Raw genomic sequence first — 23,456 nt, 5'->3', positions numbered from 1 at the left:
ATGAAGTATTTAGTGCCAGCATAGGAAATGTTTTCATTATTTTTTTCAGACCCAAATACAGCTGCACAATTATTATGTAACTTACTAAATATGCCAGCGTTGCACTAATTATGCTATTTTAATTCACGAGGATGACTGTATCTTGGTATATATCAAAGGTGGAAGATTTTTTTTGGAGAAAGACATAAGGAAGCCTTGGTTCCCATAGGTATTAGAGTCCGTAGACTTGCATTTAAATGCCTCTTAAAACTAGCTGTGGGTTCTTAGGTAAATTAATTAAACCCTTTTGAGGAAAATGCTAGGCATGGGATCTGCACTGAGTACTCACCCCACCACTAGCGGGGGCTCTTGTTACTGCGTGTAGTCTGGGTCAGGAGTCATCTTCGCCTATAGCCCCATGCTCTGGCCTCATGCACCACTTGTGGGTTGGATAGAGGCATCTGCCTTGTCAGATGGGAACACGGGAGCAACGCAACTGATTACTGTCATTATGATCTCTTAATAATAGGCTGCGTCTTTGGGGTGGCCTGGTAGCATAGTGGTTAAGTTTGCATGCTCCACTTTGGGGCCAGGGTTCGCCGGTTAGGATCCTGGGCGCGGACCTACACACTGCTCATCAAAACAAGCTGTGGCGGCAGCATACCACGTAGAAGGACTCACAACTAGGATATACAACTATGTGCTGGGGCTCTGGGAAAAGAAAAAAAAAAGAGGAAGATTGGCAACAGATGTTAGCTTAGAGCCAATCTTCCTCCAAAAAAAATGAAGTCTACATCTTTGACTATAATATTGTCCTCCTGTTGTGGAGTGTGACACAGAGACACTTAGGTGCTGAACCAACTGAATGCCAAGGCCAGGGAGACGTGATAGCACCTATGCTTTCAGAAGCCCTGTTAATGTCCATTTCCCAGGGACAGTCATGGATGCTCTTCCCTACCTCATCTGCTACTGTTTAAAACTAAACTGAAATATCCAAGCACTTTTTCTTCCACAATTTCTTAGTCATGTGACTTAATGCAAGAAACTATTCTCTTGATATGTCAGTTTCCTCATCTTTAGAAGGGGAATGATAATAACTGTTCCATAGGTAGTTGTAAGAATTAAATGAGTTAATACGTGTAAGATGATTAGAATAGTGCCTGGCACGTAGTAAGCATGGGGACAATTATACATTTTTAAAGTGGCACAACCAATTGTTTTTAGAAAGTTTAATTTTAACAGTTAAGTCCTCGAAGTGCCCTCATTAAGAATAGTTTTCCCATCTAAATCATTCTAAACAGGTAAACAGGTAAAATTTTGCTTATATTTAATCTTTGGTGCCAGAAGCTAATTACCTCGTAACTTCTTTTAACACGTTAGTTGATAAAGTCCTCATTGGTTCATTAAAATGAATGACATCTTGGAGATGACACTTTTAACAGACACCATGTACTAAGTTACTGATCTTTGTCAAGCATTATCTAGTTACCAGAATTTAGCTAACTATGCAGAATTTGGTATGTTAAACGTGAATTTATTTTGGTATTTGATATTGACCCACGTGTACTTGAGCAGCTGTCACCGTCCTATCCAATATAGTGAAACAATTCCTTCTGTTGAAAAATATTTTGTAATTTATGCTGATGGGAAGGCATTAACAAGGCTTTTCAATGGTGTGATATGCAAAACGCTTTCTTAAATGGAAAGATCAATGTTCATTATTGCAAAAACCCAAGGATTAAATTATCAGAAAGCAAGATAGCAAAATTAATCTTAAGTTAGATACTCACCACTTGGAAAGAGCAAAGAGACAATGCAGCAGAAGCTGATGCCTACTTCCTCCTTTATCTTACCGTCTCTAACAACAAAACAAGAAAATGGAAAACTAAACTAGTTTGAGCATAACAATTTCCACCATTCAAACAGAACCACAGGGTACATACTGAAGAATGAAACAACTAGGTAAATGTTGTTGGAATTATGTGTATTTTAAATTCTGATTTCTTTCGGCTCCAATAACTTTATTTCTTCTAATTTTTAATTAATTAATTTATTTATTTATTTTGAGGAAGATTAGCCCTGAGCTAACTACCGCCAGTCCTCCTCTTTTAGCTGAGGAAGCCTGGCCCTGAGCTAACATCCATGCCCATCTTCTTCTACTTTATATGTGGGACGCCTACCACAGTATGGCGTGTGTGCCAAGCGGTGCCACGTCTGCACCCGGGATCTGAACCCATGAACTCTGGGTCACTGAGAAGCAGAACGTACAAACTTAACCGCTGCACCACCCGGTCGGCCCCCCTAATTTTTTATTTATTGACTTACTTGTTCATTCATTTGTAATGTTCATTCATTCATTTGTCATGTTCATTCATTCGTTCACTCATTTGTAATGTTTATTCATTACTCGTTTTTAATGAAACATTTATTGAGCCGGGAGCTCTATGTGGTAATGAAAATAACTATGATCCACACCCTCAGGGAGTCCATCGTCCTTGAGAGGAGACAGGCAACGATCGATAACGAGAATACAAGGTGATAAGTGGACAGAGAGGTACTAAAAAGAGTTGCCTCTTAGAGGAAATTCCCATGGGTCTGATGGTGGCTTTAAGGAAGGCTTTGCCATGGAAGTGACATCTAAGCTTTGATGCTCTTCCATGGAATGGTCTACACTGAAATCTTCTGACCTTGAAATGGGAGTTGGGCCCTTCTGCTTGCTTCTCATTCCTTGCCTATAGTTTGAACTATGCTGTTGTTAGTTCTACTGGGTTGGGGGGTGAAGGGAAGAAAAACTGTGAGAACTTAATACCTCTCATCCCCCACTTCATTTGGGGAGATGGAAGATGAGGTCCTGATTGGTGAAGGATTTGCCTGAGGCCACACAGCCACCAAGTAGTAGAGCCAAGACCATGGTAGCTAAGACTTCCTGTCTGCCAGTCCAAACCTTCTTGTATTCTTGCAAGTTATTTTCAACTTTTCTCTTCGATTTTCTGAAAAGGAAATTTAGTAAACTGTCAGGAAATAAGACATAGCTGTTTGATGGTTTTACTGCTTAGAAAATTACAATTTCAGACCTTGTTGCAAGATTGTCATTTCTTTTTTTTACCATCGCCACTTTTATATCAAGAGAGAATACATTTATTCATTCACTTTTTATTGCTCATCTTTTTATGCAAGAAGTTGAAGCTAAGAGAAATGTAATTTGTTCAAGGTCACACAGTGGTCAATGAAATGACAAGGTTCCAAGCCAGGAGGGCTTTTTTGTAAGATCTGTAACTTTCAACTTTATCTTGCTGCTTCTTCACATCAAGATGTGTCACATGGCTCTTGTTCTGAAGGGCTAATTTCGTAGAAAGGCAGAATGTAGTGGAAAGATACATAAGTAAATAAAAACACAAGGAAAAGAGATATAATCTCAAAACGTAATCCATCAAAAGAGAGATATGGGGAATTTCTATGAGAGTTCAGAGAAATGATGTGAATTTTGGATGGATTTGTGGGAAAGGTGATATTTGTACTGATACTTTAGAAATGTATATGATTCAGACATGGGAATATGGCATATAATGGGAAAGGAGGTTATGGAAAAAATTAAACACAATAGTCACAACCAGAGATCTTAAATTAAGGTGTGTACAAAGTGAGAAGCTCATTTTGAGTGACATTGCCGTATATGAAAGACATGTGGAGAACAGAGGTTGAAAGCCCATTGGGACATAGCTATGGGCAGACTTGAATGTCCAAGTAAGAATTTGGATATTTTCCAACATGCTATGGAGACCCCTACAGTCATTTAAACCAGAGGAGTGGAGTGATTGAAGTTGAACGTTATTTTCTTTCCTAAAAAATAAAAGTCATTTCACCTCAAATTTTATTTTCTTTAAAGTCTGCTTCCTGGGATCTGCTTTTTGAAAGTCTTTTAGTTCATTCAATCAATATGCATTTAATAATGTGTGTAATACCTTTTTTCCCTAATTTTGAATTTAAGTTTCAAGCTATTGTTTTCAGAAGAACTCAGGTTGTGTTTATAGGACAGAAAGAGCTAGCAAGTCAGCAAATATGTTGTATTACCAAGAACTGTAATTTGGTCAACATTGTTTCACCTAAAGTTGACTGAATTTTTTTAATGATAGAAAAAATAAAAATCACAATTTGACCCACTGGACAAATTGTAATGTTTTCATTAAGCTGTACAAAGTAGGCAGAATAAAGAAAAGTATCTGGTTCTTTATGGAAGATAATAAATAATAAAGAGCATTTATCATGTGCATTCTATAATCTAGTCCTGTGAGAGAAGCGTCACATTTGTGGATACTGAGTTTCATGGTAATCCTATAAGGTGGTATTATTGCTTCTGTTACAGATGAGGAAATGAAATCCCAAGAGGTTAAGTGATTCACCCAGTCCTCATCGTTGATGAGAGGCAGAACAGGGCTCAATACCCCTATGTACCTGATTTCAAAGACACTGCTGTGTCACTTCTTTACCCAGCCTCATGGTTATTATTTGAAATATTTTCTACTTTATCTTTTCTGTGTAACGCATAAAACCATCTTACAGAATTCTGAACAACTAAACGGCCATATTCTTACCATTTTTTAAAGGTTCGAATTCCATGTTTCAGCATAAAAAAATTCATCTCAGTGTATAGCTATAGTCTGATTTTATTTTGACTATTGTTACCTTGAATTTTTAATAAAATAGAAGGCAGAAGTAACCACAAATTTATAATCCTTGAGAGATGTCAGTATATATTTTAAAACCACCTTACTTGATGTTACAAGGAGCTTTGGATTGGGTTTGAAAAATATATATTGTTATGCCCTGTGGCATTTTCTGACCTGTCATGATGCCACTCAGTTTCAGAATAGCTATTCATAGATGTTGAGAATATTTTTGCTGAATAAAGAGGCCATTTTGGAAATGTGTGGAGGTTAATATTATGCATACGAAACTGTGCGCTTTCAGCTTCCTCACACCCTGTCAAATCTGAGCAATTATTCTACCAACTAGCTGCCTGTCCCCGCCCCCACATCATTTCCTTAAATTGCTATGGAAATTAAATCGTGAGAGACACTCTCCTTGCAAAGATGCCTCCTTCAGAATCCTCTCTGCTTTGCCCCAGCCAATTTGAAATGGAAAAGCAGCCCACATTTCCATGGAACGTAGAAAGGCCTTGGCCAGATCTAAAGGCATAATTTGCCTGACATCTGTGTTCCAGCGTCATGTTGCATCAAAACAATCCGTGATGCTCTGATAAAAGTAAGCATCCCATTGCATTAACCGAAGCATTTAACAAGCTGATGGCAGTCACTTCCTATTCTCACACCCCTAGAATCACATCCCATAAGGACAACTATACTTGTAAAACGTCCAGCTCCCATTACATCCTTTCATGATCACATCGAAATATTGGATATATTTTCTATCATGTTGTTTTCATTTTTTCTTCCAATGGGTGTGGCATGTAACACAGCTGAAGAGATCAGAGATAATTTTTTTCGGTCTTTATTAGAAGAGACTAGATGTCTAATTAATGGAGGCAAGAGCTTACTGATAACTCGCAGATGCTACTCCTTTGTTACTCCTACTCACTGTCCGAATCTGGGTGATTAGTTAAGCCTGTTCCGTGGTATGTAGTTAGCCAACAATGACTTAAACGGAATTCAAACATTTGAAAAATGGCCATTGGGAGCCAAACATCTGGGTAGACCACTTTTCATTGCTGAGTTTATAAGCAAGAAGACATTGTTTCCAAAGTTTTGGAAACCCTTACATCTGCTCCTTTTATAGTCGCTGGCAATGCGCTCAAACTTGTGAATGCTCTAATGGTCTTGAAGCTTCAGATATCTCCCCTATACAGCTTAAAATCTGCCCCCTCCCTGAAAAAAACAGCTACCATATACAAGTTAGATAAAAATAACTTACAATTTGAATATTAGAGGAGAAATGCCTATGAAAGCAGAGACTGGGACCTTTAGGCTGTATCGCTACATGGGTAAACGGCTGTGTTAAGGAGATATGAAGAGTGGTGCACGGTAGAGACGTAGACTAGTAGAGTAAAAGAAGGGCCTACAATAGGAAAGCAACTGAATTTGCGTAAGTAAATATGAGAGAATACGATAAGGCAAGTTTTCCTGATTGAGTCTTCCAGACCAGTAACTACTGAACCTTCTGTAGCTGCCTCACTTCTACCCTAAATCTCTGCTCTGTTGAGAAGGTGGTGCAGCTAAGTGCTCTCTGAGATCCAAGTTGAAAGTTTTTGGCTTTGGCTATGCCAAAAACTTACTTTCTTCTTCGTAAATACAGTACAAAGAAAAGTAAAATTAGATAATGGATTCTCACCTTTTGCAGCAAGGATAATAAACAAATCGTTTGATCCTGGTGTTTTGGATATGTTGTCCTTCATTGAATTATCAAATTATGGCTTTATAAAGTTAGAGCTTGGTTTCGTTAGGGATTCTCCTCAGTTTTTAACTGGACCCTTTTCATAGTCTTAATTATACCCACTCTTATGCCTTTTTGTACCTCATTTCTCTGGTTTCCTAAACAAAGCACAATGAAACAGTGGCTTTCAACACATGCTTTTAGGTCCACGAAATTCAGTGAGCTAAAAAGAAAGATATCCCTAATTGTGAGAGTCAATTTTATAGTTTACTCTCCCTTGTGTCTTGAAATCTTTCTCATCTCTCCTACTCTAATTTTCCATGCCCAATTATAGAACTCTCATGGTGGCCTCTGTTTCGTTGGATCTGTCAGGTTTTCAATAACAGTATGAAAATAACTGCTCATTTTCAGTCAGAAGACCCATACGCGCTTTTATTCTACAGTTGGCACTTTAGCAATGGAGCTTTCAGAAGCCCCTTGAAAGACTTTCCCCATCAAACACCCACTGTTGGGTAACTGATGTGAATCTCGAACAGGCCAAGATTTGGGCTAATTGAGCACTCCAGGACTTGTCATGCTGGTGCTCATCCAGCAAGATCGTTACAGAGACTAATGATTTATGACTTCACGTTCTGGTTCCTTAAATTGAAATTGGAAGCAAATGTTGTACATAGATTCTGCCACTTTTTGGTAATTGCTCAATGAGCAAGAGTCTTGTGGGTGGTTTCGTTCTTTCTGACACAGTGTTTATTGATGGTACTTCATGGGAACTGTGATAGGAAAAAGAAAAATAATGAGGCTTACATTTTCTTATAGCTAGAACAAAGCCTTCTTTTAGCAGTTCCAAAAAGACTAGAACCACAGTAGAATCATGAATGTAAAAGAGATGGTTATTTGGAAGGTTAGTCATGGAATTAGTTTCATACTAAACATTCATTAGTGAGTATTAATGACAATTTTACATATTTTTTTCTCACACTTTCTTTGATTACCAGACTTCTTCCTTGTGAAGAATATCCAAACTGACAAGCACTACCCTATGATTTTTACTCATTTCTGTGATTTCTTGATTTGGACTTTAGTATATTTATGTTATCAAAAATGTTCTGAAATTAGTGTCCTATTTTTCACTTGAGAATGGATAGTGGAAAAAAGGGCAGGTACTATTCATGATATAGTTTCCGCTTTGTTAATAATTAATTATATGCGTTTGAGAAAACTATTTCACCTCCCTAAGCCTCAGTGTCCTTATTTATAAGTCTATAATATGAGAATTCTAAATTTTTTCCTAGCGCCTACAATTTATGATTCTATGTCGAAGAGCTTTGCTTTACTCTACAGTATTTGATGCATGACATTATGAAGACATAATGGCAAAAAATAACTGATTCAAATGAATAGAAGGCTTGCAAATATTCAAAACAGGAGACACACAAGATGAACAAACAGAGAAAGTTACGTGACCAAGTCCTCCTGTCTAGATGAGTAAAGAATGGCAGCATTTTTCTAGTAAAGTGAGGAGTAAATTCTAAACATAATGAGGATTTCTTCCTTGCATTCATTGCTCATCTTATGAGTTGAACATTCTTTTAATAAATATTGCTCAGTTCTAGAATATGGTATAGTGAAAGGAATATTAGATCTACTTTCCCAAATTTGTTTCTTAAAGACCTATGTGACCTTAGCTAAATCACTTAACACAGTTTTCTTTTATAAAATTAGCAAGTTTGGACTTAATTTATGCCTAAAGCTCCTTACACTTCTGAAAAGTTTATGTTGTAACTTACAGGGATATATGGGGTGGTTGTGTAGAGTCTAGATTTTGGAGCCAGGCAAACTCGGGTTAAAATCCTAGCCTTCTTTTTTTTCCAGCTGTGTGAACTTGGTCAAGTTTTTGGAGTCACTGGGGTCACCGGGTCTCAATTTTCTCATTGGTACAACTTCAGTTGCTTAATTAAAGAAAAGTTCTCGCTCATGTAACAGTTCAATGCAACTATTCCTGGTAAGGAAGCTGCCTTCCTCCATGTGTGATTCAGGGACTTTGCTTCCTCCACCTTGTAGCTTTCCCATCCTAGGGCTTGGAATCCCCTACATTCAGGCCCAGGGAAAGGAAAACAATGGAGAAGACATCTTCTTTTTAAAAGTCTTGGCCTAGAGGTAGCACACATCATTTTTGTTCACATTCCTCTGTTGAGAAACAATATATGGTTATTCTTGGATACAAAGAGGGCTACAAAATATAGGCCTTGTCTTATCAAAGTCTCAGAGAGGCCTTTCTAGGATAAAAAAACTTTTTGTGAACAACTAACAGACCCTGCTAAAGTAGGCATTCAACATTTTTTTATTATCCACTTTTTCCTTCTCCTGATTAGAGTTCTATCTTTCAGATCTTAGCAGAGCATTGAGAAGAAACATCAAATACACTTCGATAGGCAAAGTTGCTTTCTGTCTCAGACATCATATTATGAATGGCATGTGTAAGATCTTGGTACGTGGCTATATACCAATATCTAGTTAAGTGCTTGAAAAAGACTGTTCTAGTATAAAGTGGACTAAAAGTGTTTAGGCATAATGACAATAATAGCCTTTTTCCTTCAAAATGTTTCGGATATATCCATGCATTTCAATGTTATAGCAAAATAATTTCTTGATCTATTATAATTTTACAAATCATTCTTTATTTGCACCTTTTTGTAAAGTGTGCTATTAATCCAAGTGCTTTTGGAAGTGAATTGACAAAAAATGCTTCAGTCTTGTATGAATGAATCAGAACTATGGTGTATGACATTTTTAGGATGCTTCTGAGCCAAAGCTGTGTTGTTTTTTCATGTGTGTGTGTTTGGTATGTCACTAGAGCAATAATATGCTTCAAGAGTTTCATTACGTTTCTTGAGAATTACTGCATACAAATAAAACAGCCTTTAGCATTCAGCTTCATGCTGTTTTTAAGGAAATAAAATATCCTTTGTTATTCCCTGGAAGTTGTGTTTTATTTTCTGATTATTGTCCACATTGTAGTTGTCTGTAGTATCTATTAGCAAAAGTCCAGATGGCTGAAATATAATTGATAAAAACAACTTGAAACTTTCATCTCATATGCAAGTTTTTGCTCTGAAATATGCATCTAAATATTAGGCAGAGTAGACTGCCAGCCCGTATCTGTCTTCAGTGGGAACATATCATGCTGTTTTTCCCTACTGTGACTGTCATTCTTCTCTGTACTCATACTGCCACTGGACAACTGATCCCCTGAAAAGCGAAGAGAAAGGGAGGGAGAAGCTTCCATGCTGACTTCTCCACTAATAGATAATGCCAGCAGGAACACGTTTGATTCAATTAAATTAAACAAGCATTTATTGAACACAGTCACTAGGCTAAGTGCTAGTGCAAAAATAAAGACTAGTACAACATGGCCCTGTCTATGAGCAGTTTATTCTAGGTGAGGAGGCAAATTTATGAACTAGCAATTGCAGTCTTCTGTTAAACGCGCTATAATATCAACTTTTTTTTCCTAAAGATTTTATTTTTTTCCTTTTTCTTGTGGCATGTGGGACACTGCCTCAGCGTGGTTTGATGAGCAGTGCCATGTCCGTGCCCAGGATTCGAACCAACGAAACACTGGGCCGCCTGGAGCGGAGTGCGCAAACTTAACCACTCGGCAACAAGGCCAGCCCCTATAATATTAACTTTTATATGAGTGTTATGGGAGACTACCTTTTGATACCAAAGAAATAAAATAAACAAAATCCCCAAATTATCAGCACAAGTGGATGCTACTATACACACAGCAGAGTAGTAAGACCAAAAATGTCGCATATTAGAGAGGATTTGGAGAAACTGGAACTCACATACCTGATTGGTGAGAGTGTAAAACAGTACAATTACTTTGGGGAAGGGAGGTAGGCAGTTTCTTTGAACATATGACTACCTTAAAATCCAGCAGTTGTGCTCTCAAATAGTTACCCAAGATACATGGAAATATATGTCCGCAAAAGACTTGCACAAAAATGTTAATAGCAGCTTTAGTCACACTAGTGTCTGCCCCTGGGAGAATGGCTAAGCAATGGAACACCGCTCAGCAATAAAGAGGAATATGCTATTGATCCAACCAGCAATATGACCCTCAAAAACATTATGCTGAGTCAAAGAAGGCTTCTGCAAATCAGTCAATACTGTACCATCCCATTGGTATGAAGGCCTAGAATAGGAAAACATAATCTGCATGGAAAACAGAACATCACAACAGTGGTTGTCTCTAGGGATGTGATGGTGAAGATCGGCTGAGAATAGACATGGAAGAACTCCTGGAGTGATGGGAAGGGTCTATATCTTGATAGAGATTTGGCTATATACATATGTATTTTTCAAAATTCAGCAAATCTACACATGAGATTTTGCATCCTATTGCATATAAATTTTACCTCAAAACAAAAAATATTGTAAGCAAATATTGAACTTGAATAATATTCACAATACCGTTTTTAGTGGAAAGCAATTTACTTTGAAATGCATCAAAAATAAATGGAAGGATTAAATAGTAGATAAGTAGAGAAACGTAATAAAACAGAGTAAAATGTTAATGGTAGAACACAGTGGTGGATATATAGTCACTGAAAATATTCTTTCAACTTCACTATATGTTAAAAAGAAATTGTAATAAAGTTGTTGGCATAAATAGAATAGAGCAGAAATGGTCCCACTCCTTCCACGTATGTCATTGAAGTTCCTTCGCATACTCCCTTATTTTTTGCCTCTTCAATCTCTGTCCATTGTTTTTGTTTTCCTCAGTTTACACATTTGCTTAGCTTTCCACCACCTTAAAAAAAATCATCCCTAAACCTGATGTGTCTTCAAATTACTCTTTTTCTCTCTCTCTTAGCAAACTCTTCTTTAGAGTGAAGACTATCTAAATGCCCCATCCTGCTAGCTTCCTTTTCTCACCCCCGAGCAGGTCGGTGTTCATCCTTATTACTCAATTAAAGCTGCTCTCTCCACGGTTACCAAGAGCCACCTAATTGCCAAATCTAATGTTCTTTTCTCAGTCCTCATCTGCTGTGTTTGAGGTCACAGCAACAGGCTGAGGCAGCTGGTTTGGCTCAGAACATTATTATGGCTATAAAATGACAGGACCCACCAAACTGCTTCCTGTGACGGACAAATAAACCAACGGCTAAAGAAGTGTGGGGAAGTCATGTTGCAACATCTCCTAGAATACATTTTTTCTGCTTCTTTTCTCTGAATGTTTATTGCTGCTGACTATCTGCAACTGGAAAAGCTTTCTTCCTGCAGTTTCTATGATTTAGATTCGAGTTAGTATTCTTCCTTCTCTGTCCCTCCGTTTGCTGGCCATTATCAAGCTTTTATTAGATCCTCCTTTTCTTCCTTTTGAAATTTCCACTTTTAAATGAATCTATGTTTCATTAATTTTAATGTCACCTACATATATCTTTAAAATGCTGTAAAATATTGAGAATTAAGGCTCCAGACAAAACAGGCATGTATATATGGATCGATCCATCCATCAGCACCACCAGCCCACAGGTTGGGAAATACTCTAGGGTACTTTTGGACTCAACATAGTTATGTTTGTGACACTGAGTGATGGTTTTCAAACTTTCTCTAAGCAAGAGATCACATTTTTAAAGTTTAACTTGGGACCTCAACACTTAAAAAGATCAGACCAAAGATAAACCACTCTGGTGGCAAGGAGGTAGGAGAGGGTCAGAAGATACACCCCTGCTTTTGGTCTTCCAGTAGTCTTCACTGTCCCCAAGGCACGCCCTGAGGTTTCTCTTTAGTAGTCTAGAATAAGGTTCCTGAAAATTTGTGTGCACTCTAGGCACCTTGGAATTTTATAAAGATGAAGATTCTGATTCAGTAGTCTGGGGTGGGATATGTGAGTGTGTAATTTTAAAAGCTCCCAGGTAATACCAGTGCTGCTGGCCCAGCCCACAGACCACACTTAGGGAGCAAGAACCTAGATTTCTTCTGTGCCAGATCTGAATGCAAGGTTTGGGCTTATTATATTCTAGAGAACATTCTGATTGTTTTGTCTTTTAGGAGATAAATATTTGTTTTTTCCAGAGATCAAGAGAGCAGATATTTTATTCTCTGTAATGTGTAATTATTTCTCTAATGTGTTTTCAATTTTGAATATTCCATTTGGAATTGGACACTGGCCAGGTACAATGATCAAGAAGATTGTGTCATCAATCCTCCTTCAGGAATCAAAGCAAATCAAGAAGGAAGTCCTAGAGACAACAAGGTTTAAGAACAGAAACAAAATCAAAACTCTTCAAGGAAACTCACACTCTATTTGGGGCTGGTAACCTACAAGTTCAGTCACAGGAAGACTCAATAGAGGCACCAAGATTATAATGGATGGCTAACAGCTCTGCTTGGATTCAGATATTTCTTCCGTGTCTTACCATGGCAACCGAAAAAACCCCGTTCAGTGGAGAATGACTCTTGATGCAAATAGTTTCCATGAGTCAGAGGTTAGGGCAAGTGTCAGCCTGATGGTGAAATCAGCAGAACTGGTGGATTCGTACACAGACTGCAGAGCACTGGTCTTTCACTTCCTAGCCTCATAGGACTATTCTGCAACCTGAAGAGCTCCTTCCTTTTCTCTCTGTATGACCTTTTCTCTTTTATCTGCAACTCATTTTAAATTCTAGGTAGATGACCTCAATATCTGTATCTTAGGCTTTGATCTTTCTGGAGTCCGTATTTCTATTCCAAAGGTTATTTATTCATTTGTCTTATTCATTCATTCATTTATTCCTGATATATAAATACAGAGATGTAAGGAGAGAGAAAGCATAAACTAGTCCTTGGAATTCCTTTGGGGAAGATAAAAAACTCAGTGACTTCAATTCGTTGTGTAATTGTCAGTCCCTGATCCCCCAGCACTTGGGGTCTCACTCACACTTTCCTTTAATCTCTGGATTATATGGCTTCAGCTCCCCTGCCACAGACTGTAGGATGTTTGGCCACCCCCCTCACACCTCATTTTTGAGCAGTTCTTGGGCCCTTTCTTATACCTGAATAGCACTTATTCCAAATTCTTGCCTAGTGTTAATGACACCGTGTTTCCTCTTGAAGCTGCTGCCCTGTCACCACACAGCTTTGTCCTAGGGATCATTACTGCCTCTCCTGTTTCATATCCTGAAGCCCTGCAAACATAGGCTTTTGCCAGTAGTAGACTTTTACCCAAGTGTCAGGTACGATGGAGGGTAACTACAGAGAGCTAGAAGGGGAAACAACGAGCTACTTTGCAAGCATTTTCTCATTGGTATCTTTCTCCGTAGGTCTCAGCTGGCTAACTGAATTCTGGGGGCTTCCTCTCTCCCACGGTGCCATCCTTCTCCAGTGGTCAGTCCACAACCCCTCCCGCCCCCCGTCACAATACAAGCAGGGCAATCTAGCTCCTTTCTCTCAGCCTTCCCTTACTCAGTCTTGCACAGGGTGCTCTCCTCGCACCATCAATAAAGGTCAATCATGGTGTCAACCTAAAGAAAAGGAAGGATTTTTTTTCTCCCTAAGAAGAATTCCTATCTTTCTAGGTCAATCACCTCAAATCTAATTATAACTTTTTTCTCCTCTGACCAGTGTGTGAAAAGTGCTATGGAAAGAACAGTAAAAATGAAAGGACTGTAGCTATCTATAAGGGAGGTAAATCTTGGAAACCTCACATTCAATGTAAAGGTAAGTTATAGAAAAACATGTGATTGCATTTTCTAAAGGCTGAAAATGAATTAAAAAACATATTGTATAGGCAGACGTACACATATGATAAAATTATTTTAAATTTTGTCTTTAAAAATAGCTCTTAGTCACAGGACAGTGCTATCAGTAGGGGCTGGGAGAGGCAGTAGGATGAGATGGGACAGAAGCATGCAGGGAGCTTCAATATTAACGGTGCTGTTCCAGTTTAGAACTTGGGTAGGAGTAGTAAAGATTTATTTTATTTTTATGCTTCATAAACATTACGTGTAGTACCTAGATTCTTTGTAAAGTGATATGGTGAGGTGTGCACAGGGTTCTCTGGTTCTACAGATATTAGCTTCAGATCTGGAGTAGGGAATTAGAGGACACTCCCAGAGAGAGTGATTCTTGAGATAATATTGAAAGGCAAATAGCCATTTCTCTCTGTAAGTTGCATCTGCAACTCAAAGTCAGTACGTATGACAGAAACTCGTTTTCTTCTAGTTTAATCTAAGCCGACTTCTCCTATCTGTCAAAAGCTATCACCCCTAAATATCACCAAAATAACCTGCTGATGAGACAAAGTTGTTTATTGCTTACCATAGTAAGGGAGAACACTACCTCAACAATCTTAGTAGAGGGGGAGAAATAACATTGGGATGTTTATTGAGATTCTGAATTTTGGTGTATGATTCTGAGATCACATAGAGATTAATGTGGGATAGAGATATGGGGAAGGCACGGATGTATACGACGGGGCAAAGATAGTGATTAATAGTTTAGAATTGGTGGACACAGGAAGAGGAGGATTTTGATGCAAGGATTCACAGACTCTTGGGATGCAGACTGTTGATGACACTTTCAATTGAAGAGTTGAAGTTCTTGGAAATGATATGGTTGTAATCAGTTATTAAAGTAATGCACTTGTTCAGCAAACTAATTTGCAACTTTTATTTTCCTGAGCAAGAGTTTCCTGGAATACTAAAATTTTGGTGGTGAGGACAGTAGAATAGTAAAGCCATGTTAATGCTGACAGTAGGCTGTGTAGACAGCTCCAATTCTCAATAATCCTGTCTATGTTATTCAAAAGCAGCATTAGCTATCCAGTGAGGAGAGGGTGATTAAATTTAGAGTCAGAAATTTTGACCCTGCTTCCTGGTTCTGCCATTGGTAACTTGAATGAGTCACTGCACCCCTTTAAATCTCGCTTTCAATGCCTTTGGAAAGGGCAGCCATGTTTCCCTGTAAGGATGGGTGCTGGAATTAAATGAGGAAACGGTACTCATATTACAGTACTACTTCACCCTGGATGCTGCAGGGGAGGAAAAATATCTTTTACTTCTACTCTTCTAAGTTCTCAGTTGAGGGCCCCGTAACAAAAGACAAATTAACAAGGAAAAAGCATGCAAAGATATTTAGTATAAATGTTACACCCCAGGAGAGCCTTCACCAGGAAATGAAGACCGGAAGAAGTGGTTAATGTTTTTATGCTAGGTTTGATGAAATTTGTGGGAAAATGTGATAGGACAAATAACAGATTATAAGCTAAGTGTAGTAAACTGGGGGAAACAGCAAGGGCTGTTTGTTCAAATTCTTCTTGGGGTCTTCGAGATAAGGATAATCCTTTCTTCCAGGTATAAGGAGGGCGCCTCTTACAGGAGGGTTTTATGACCTGCTTCCTCCTTCAGAGGAAGGTCAAAAAGCCCTTCCTGTCTGTACGTGCCATTTCTCAAATTCCTTCAACTTAAAATACTTAATATGCCAAGGTGCCATATTTTGGAGTAGTGTGTCTTGAACCCCATCCACCCCATCCACCCATCACCTCTAAACTGGTCAGAAATTCAGCCGTGAATGCAGACACTTCTCCCAACATGGTGTAATATAGGCAAGTTTTACATTACACTCTTCAAAACCTTTTGCAGAATGATGAAAATTGTAAAAGAAAAAAATCTTAGTCAACTTACAACAGAATTAAAAGCAAAGGATATTGATTTTAGATTTAAATTCTACCTGGAGTTTGGCATTTCTGCCAATGCACTCAGCTTATTCAATTTTGTAATTGACTGAGGTTCTGTGTCTCTCTCTTCGCTTTTTCTTTTTTTTTTGGTGGGTAGCTTTAGCATTCAGAATGAGCTAATTCTGCTTCAGTCACGCTTGATGGGAACTGGTGATTCAACTGTTGCAAAACTTTGAAAGTGTTCATTAATTCAGGCTTAATTAATGCAGAATGACAATTAAACTTTTATGGAGTATATGTCATCGACATGAATATCATGCATTTATTATACTCCTGAATATTGAGATGAATACAAATGAATTCCAATCATCAAAAAACTTAAAAAGTTACCCCAAATGGATAGATAGCTGTGGATATATATGCAATATGCCTCATGTTACTGAAAGAGATTTGAAACTACATTTTATAATCTACCATCTAAATGCAGAGAACCACTATATTTTTATTAATGTAATGGCAGCTTTTCTTATCAAATCAGCCTCTGGAAAAAGACTAATAATTTCTTTAACTTCTTGCTCAATAATTTATAAGCCCTAAAAATATTACAATTCTAGATTCATGATATTGAAAATTAAGTCTGTTATTTCAAGAATATTTAGTGTTTCTTAAACTCAAATGTCTGTTCTTTTGTGTTAAATGGAATAGCTGTACATGCTAGGATCTAAACCAGCATAAGGTGAATGGCTATGTAAAATATGCCTGTTCATTTTGAAATTACATAGTTTCATCAAATCCTAGGCTTATATAGCAGGTTCTAGTGTTCGACAGAGCCAGAAGTTTGCCATGGCAACTGCTGTATCCTTTTTTGTACATAAAGCTACGGACTAACAGGAAAGAACCATCATGTCAGAATGCTTTTCCAATTCATATATAGTTAGATTTTCATTGATGTTCATTTCTTACAGATAACTTAGTTGGAATGTCCAAAAACTTCGTTTTTGACTATAGTTTATATTTAGTACACTGATACCAAGTCCTAGGTTAAGAGTGTAGTACATAGATTTTAAAATGACTGCAAGTCTGTGTTCTGTATAGCTTAATATTCCATTTAATTGGGGGCCAACCCACTTTTTATGGGAAAAGGAAGGGCCTGGAATCTGTATCTTAGTTCCCTCCTAAAACATGAAGGTGCCTACAAATACCTTCATTTCTTCATCACTTTTTGCACCAATACTAGTTGTGCATACACCATCTACTAGCAAGAGCATAGTCATTTTAAAACAAACTTTTTTAAGAGGGCTGCGTGAAATTAATAGTTACCACAGAAAAATTCATCACAGCAGAATAGACATAAAGGGGAAACTAAAGCATTTTCCTAAAAATTCACACAGATGGTAAACATTTTCATAGAAAAAAAGAAAAATTATTTCAGAAATAAATTTTATTAGAAATATAAGAAATAAGACATAGTTATGTTGAATGATGGAAATTATAAAGCCTGTATTACAATAATTGTGTTTAAAAAGAGATCTTTCAAAATTTAAATCTGTAGGTGATTCTGGATCTCCTGGATGCAAATAATAAAAATCACTATTTTGAGTCCCCTCTCATCATTCCTATTCAACGTCACACGAAAGGTTTAGGTAGCACAACAGGCAGAAAAAGGAAATAAAAGGTACACAGATTAGAAAAGAAGAAATAAAATTGTCTTAGTTCATAGATGACAGATTATCTATGTAGAAAATCTCAAAGAATCGACAACAAAGACAACCTCTTGCAACTAATAAGTGATTATGGCAAGGTGGTAGGATATAAGATTAATATACAAAATTTAATTGCTTTCCTATATGCGAGCAATTGGAATTTGAAATAAAAAATACTATATACAATAACACCAAATAATGAATTACTTAGGTATAAATCTAACAAAATATGTACAGAATCTATATGTGAAAAACTATAAAATTCTGATGAAAGAAACCAAAGATCTAAATAAATGGAGAGATTTTCTGTATTCATGAATAGGAAGACTCAATATTGTCAAGAGGTCAATTCTTCCCAACTTGATCTATGGATTCAATGCGATCCCAATCAAAATTCCAGAAAGCTAGTTTGTGGATATTGGCAAACTTATCAAAAGATCCGGAATACACAGCACAATACTGAAGAAGAACAAGTTGGAGGACAGACGCTATTGGACTTCAAGACTTACTACAGAGCAGCAAAGAAGTAGATAAGCAGATCAGTAGAGGAGAAGAGAAAGCCCGAAAATAGACCCACGCAAATTTAATCAACTGATCTTTGACAAAGGAGAAAAGGAATTCACTGGAGAAGGGGAATGAATGCTGCTAGAATAATTGGATGTCCATATGCAAAAAAACAAAAACCTCAAAACAAAGAATCTTGACACAGCCCTTACACCTTTCACAAAAATTAACTCAAAATGTATGATAGGCCTATTTATAAAAGTCAATACCATAAAACTTCTAGAGGAAAACAAAGGGGAAAATTGATGTGACTTAGGATTTGACAATGAGTTTTTTAGATTCAACACTAAAGGTACAACCCATGAAAGAAAAAATGGATAAATTAGGCTTTATTAAAATAAAAAAAATTCCATTCTACAAAAATCACTGTTAGGAGAATCAAAAGACAGGCACAATCTGGGGGAACGTATTTGCACACCACACTTCTGATAAAGGTTTTTAATTCAAAATGTACAAAGAAGACTTAAAACTCATCCATAAAAAGCAAACAACCCAATTAAGAAATGGGCAGAAGATCTGAACAGATATCTCACCAAAGAAAACATACGTATGTCAAATAAGCATATAAAAAGATGCTCAGTATTGTATCATCAGTCAATTGCAAATCAAAACAAGATACCACTACCTGCCTAATAGAATGGATAACATCCAAAAAACCTATGATACTAAACGTTGACAAGGATGTGGGGTAGCAGGAACTTTCATTTACTGCTGGAGCAAACACAAAATGATACAGCCCCTTTGGAAGACGGTTTGGCAGTTTCTCACAAAATTAAACATAGTCTTACCATATGATCCAGCAATTATGCTCCTTGGTACTTGCCCAAATGAAGTGAAAACTTATGTCCACACGAAAACCTGCACAAAATGTTTATAGCAGCTTTATTAATAATTGCCAAAACTTGGAAGCAACCAAGATGTCCTTCAGTAGGTGACTAGATAAACAAACTGTGGTACATCAGACAACAAAATATTATTCAATGACAAGAAGAAATGAGTTATTGAGTCATGAAAAACGTGGAGAAAATTGAAATGCATACTGCTAAGTGAAAGAGCCAGTTTGAAAAGGCTACATATTGTATGATCACAATTACATGACATTCTGGAAAAGGCAAAACTATAGAGACAATATAAAATGTTAAGTAGTTCCCATGGTTCGAAGGGAGTCAGGAGAGATGCTTAGGAGAAACACAGGGCATTCTTAGGGCAGTGAAACAATTCTGTATGATACTGCCATGGTGGATACATGAAATTATATACATTTGTTAAAACTTGTAGAATTTTACAGCACAAACAGTGAACTTTAATGTATGTAATTTAAGAAAAAATCATTTAGGAAGTCAGGGGATCTCTGGAAGGAATGCAGAGTCTGATAAGAAAGTCTAACTGTATCCCAAATGTAAAAAAAATTTCTGTCTTCGTCCTAATAACCCATAAATTCAATCTTATCAGGAGAAAAAACATCAAATTCCAACAATGGGGGCGTCCTACAGAATACCTTACCAGTACTCCTCAAGATTGTCACCTGGATGGGCTTCTGGGACAGCAAAAGGACATTAGGTAAAGACTAAGGAAATATGGATAAACTATGGACTTCAGTTAATAATAATCTATCAATATTGGTTTATTAATTGTAACAAATATATCATACTAATCTAAGAGGTTAAATATAGGGGAAGCTGAGTGTGAGGTACATGGGAATTTTCTGTACTATGTTCTTAATTTTTCTGTAAATTTAAAACTGTTCTAAAAAATAAATCCTGTTTTGGGCCTGGTCGCAGGGCATAGTGGTCAAGTTCAGCAAAGTTTTCCTTCCATGGCCCAGTTCAGGGGTTAGGACCCCATGTGCAGACCTACACCATTCATCAGCCACGGTATGACAGTGACACACATATAAAGTGGAGGAAGACTGGCACAGATGTTAGGTCAGGGCTAATCTTCCTCAGCAAAAAAAAAAAAAAAAAAAAAATGTTTTTAAAAAAGACTATTTTGATGCAGTGAAGCCTTTGCAAGTCACAAAGTGCTTTTGCATTTCTCATCTCACTTATTTTGGTAATAATTCTCTAAAGTAATTTTTGTTATTTTCATAGACTAATTCTTGATGAAAGTCCAGATCAATTTCTCCCTTCATAGCTATAGTTTCTTTAGTTTAGAAGCCTAGAGGTAGAAAGAGCTTCAAACACTTTTCAGAAATAAGTAAATCTGTGTTAAATTCTGCAATGTCACAGTTGCTCTTTCTTCTTTTCCCCAATCCCCTCCTCTCTTCTCCTTTCCAACCCCTAGGCTGCTGACGTAACGTCCTTTTGATGTAGCCAGATCTGATATCTCACCATCACAAGGACTTACCAGGAATCATAGCCTGCTGTAGTTTCCTATTTAAGTGTCTGTATCACCCCCCACACCCTCAGTGCCTTGCAGGAAGGGATACTCTTTGAATTGGTGACCACTGTGTCCCCATGGGTTTGCATGAGCATATCGTGTAGTACACACTCAATGCATGTTTGAGGAAAGCACCACAAGCCATGACTCTAACTTCAAGCGGGTTGGGGAACTGTGAACTAATACGATTCGACAACACTTCCCTGTACCTGTTAAATGCTACGAGAGTGTGTGGCATGCACAAATGTCGATTCTCATTATTTGCAGTAATGTTTTGTAAAGGTGCCGCAAACACAAAATTAGTGGATACTGAACAATTGTTCTTGGGGGAAGTACAGGGTTAGATTCCTGAGAGACTTTGGTCACAGTATTTTGGTCAAGTGATCAATATATAACCTTGTTTGATGTGTGTTTCTGTTTTAATATGCCTTATTTAATATATGTTGTTGATTCATTAACATTGGATGCACGGTTCACAGCACTATAACTCATGCCTGGACAAAGTCTATTTAACACGGATTTTCTCCATAAGGCAGAAGCTTCTTACTAGACAGCAGTTCAGCACTACATTTGGGAGCCATTTTAAGCAGCAAAATAACCAAGAAAAAGCACAAAGATGTGGAAAATGTGGTACTAGATATACAATTTAAGCTGAAACAAGAAGGCAGAGCATCATCTTGTCCTACATCAGCTGGGAACATGCATGTTACATGACTCAAAGTTTTCACCATCTGTCCACATCTGTGAATGACCTCAAAGGTCTCTCAAGCACTGATTTTGAGGTTACAAATAAATTTTAGTGAGTAGATGGATTTGCACACAGCATCTGTGAATAACAAGGATCAAATGTATTTCATGGGTCCTAGACCCTGACTGCCCAGACAATAATTTCCTGATTGCTATTTAATGGACCTTTGAAAGACAACTGGCCCTAGGGTGGTAGTAGAAATCACCAAGCTAGGTATCAGAGTGCCTGGGTTCTGGTCCCTTGTCTTGTGTTTCCTGAGTAGATTAGGCAGCTCTCAGACACTCTATCTCCTATATCCTAGTTTGCATCTGCTCTACCCATGTCCCAAGGATTTATGGAGGAGAGCAAGTATGGTGCAGCACTATTTATACAGAACATTGTTAAATCTTGTAACTGGACAGGATCTCAGAGTTCATCTGTGCTATTCCCAACACATTCCAAATGTGGAAACTGAGACCCGGATATTTTAGATGACTTCCCCAAAGTTAGTTGATAGCAATGCCAGGAAAATGACCATGTCTCACAGTTTTCACTTTGCCTGTACATCATGTTACTTATTGATAGATTTCTTTGTTAGATTATTGAATTACGTTTACTGAGAGTTTACCATGTGCAAGGAAATTATACCGGGAACGGTATGGCTGCCTGTTCCCAAGAAAACTGCAGTCCAGAGATGCATGCATAGGCTCCCTAGATTCAGACTTTGATTTCTGATACTACTCTGCCAAATTACTGACTTTAGAGTTTCAGTTAACTGGTTTAATTCCTATATCTTGGGCAATGTCCATCAGCTAAATAACGCCTTCTAAACGTTAGCAGTTAGCTACTTTTACTCATGTGTTGATTATGAGCCCTCTTCTCTTTTCACTCTATACCTCTCCCTAGGTTAAAGACTTAAAAATCCACATTCCAATTCAGATTTCCCTTCTGAGCTCCAAAAACATATATCCAACTGTCTACTTGGCATCTCTTCTTAGATTTTTTAAAGAGTACCTCAAATTTAACATATCTCAAACTAAAATTGTACTTTCTACCCCTCACCCACCTCCAGTGTACTCTAGAAACCTGGGAGTCCTTACGACTTATGTTTCCCATACCACCCGCATTCAGTTACCAAGAGCTGTTGAGAATACCTCCAAAATATATTTTGAATTCATCTAGATCTCTCTATCTCTATGTCAAATGCCTTAATCTAAGCCATTACTCACCATTGCCTAGAACACTGCATAGCTTCTTCTTCTTCGTTTTTTTTTTTTTGGTGAGGAAGATTGGTCCTGAGGTAAGGTCTATTTCCAATCTTCCTCTTTTTGCTTGAGAAAATTGTCATTGAGCTAACATTTGTGCCAATCTTCCTTTATTTTATATGTGGGATGTCGCCACAGCATGGTTTGATGAGCAATGAATAGGTTGATGCCAGGATCCAAACTCGCAAACCCCAGGCCACCAAAGTGAATCACATGAACTTGACCACTAGGCCACTGGACCAGTCCTACTGCATAACTTCTTAATTTCTCTTTCCACTCCATTCTTGTCTCTCTTCCAAAATACTCTCCAGACAGTGGCCAGAGTGAATTTTTTAAACTGTAAAGTATAGAATATTGCTTCCCAGCTTTAAAACTCTTCAATAGTGTCTGCTATAGTTCAGAAAAAGTCCTCAAACTCTTTTATGATAATCTTCAGACATTTGTATGTGCTGACACCCTGCCTGCCTCTCCAACATCAGCTCTGTTCATTCTTCTCGTTACTCACTGTACTTAAGATGTGGCCACCTTCTTATGTGTACACAGATACGCCACACCTTCTCACACTCAACACCTGCAAATATGCCACTCCTTCTGCCTGAAAAATTCTTTCCTAGACTGCTCATCAAGATAATTCCTGCTTATATTTTAAATCTCAGCTAAAATATCATTTCTTCAGTGAGACCTTTGCTGACTCTTTCAATCTAAATTAGACCCTCCTGTTAACATACTACATACGTGTTATTTCCTTTCATAGCATGTATTCCAATTATCATTTCAAATTTGTTTTA

General features: G+C 37.6%; 1 long non-coding RNA gene across 1 annotated transcript in view; it reads right to left on the bottom strand.

Annotated features, from left to right (window-relative positions):
* LOC103552728 (uncharacterized) overlaps positions 1-23,176 on the bottom strand; it is a 32,902-nt gene extending 9,726 nt beyond the window's left edge. The window contains exons 1-3 of the long non-coding RNA XR_545317.2: positions 22,633-23,176; positions 2,789-2,969; positions 1,770-1,837 (exon numbers count right to left, since the gene is read on the bottom strand). This is a non-coding gene — a long non-coding RNA (uncharacterized lncRNA). The remainder of the gene's footprint in view (positions 1-1,769; positions 1,838-2,788; positions 2,970-22,632) is intronic.
* Between the last annotated feature and the right edge of the window lie 280 nt (positions 23,177-23,456).

This window comes from Equus przewalskii, chromosome 18, assembly GCF_037783145.1.
Source record: "Equus przewalskii isolate Varuska chromosome 18, EquPr2, whole genome shotgun sequence".
In the NCBI taxonomy this organism is placed as follows: Eukaryota; Metazoa; Chordata; class Mammalia; order Perissodactyla; family Equidae; genus Equus; species Equus przewalskii.
Note: the sequence above shows the minus strand (reverse complement) of the source record. Positions and strands in the feature narration are given on the sequence as shown.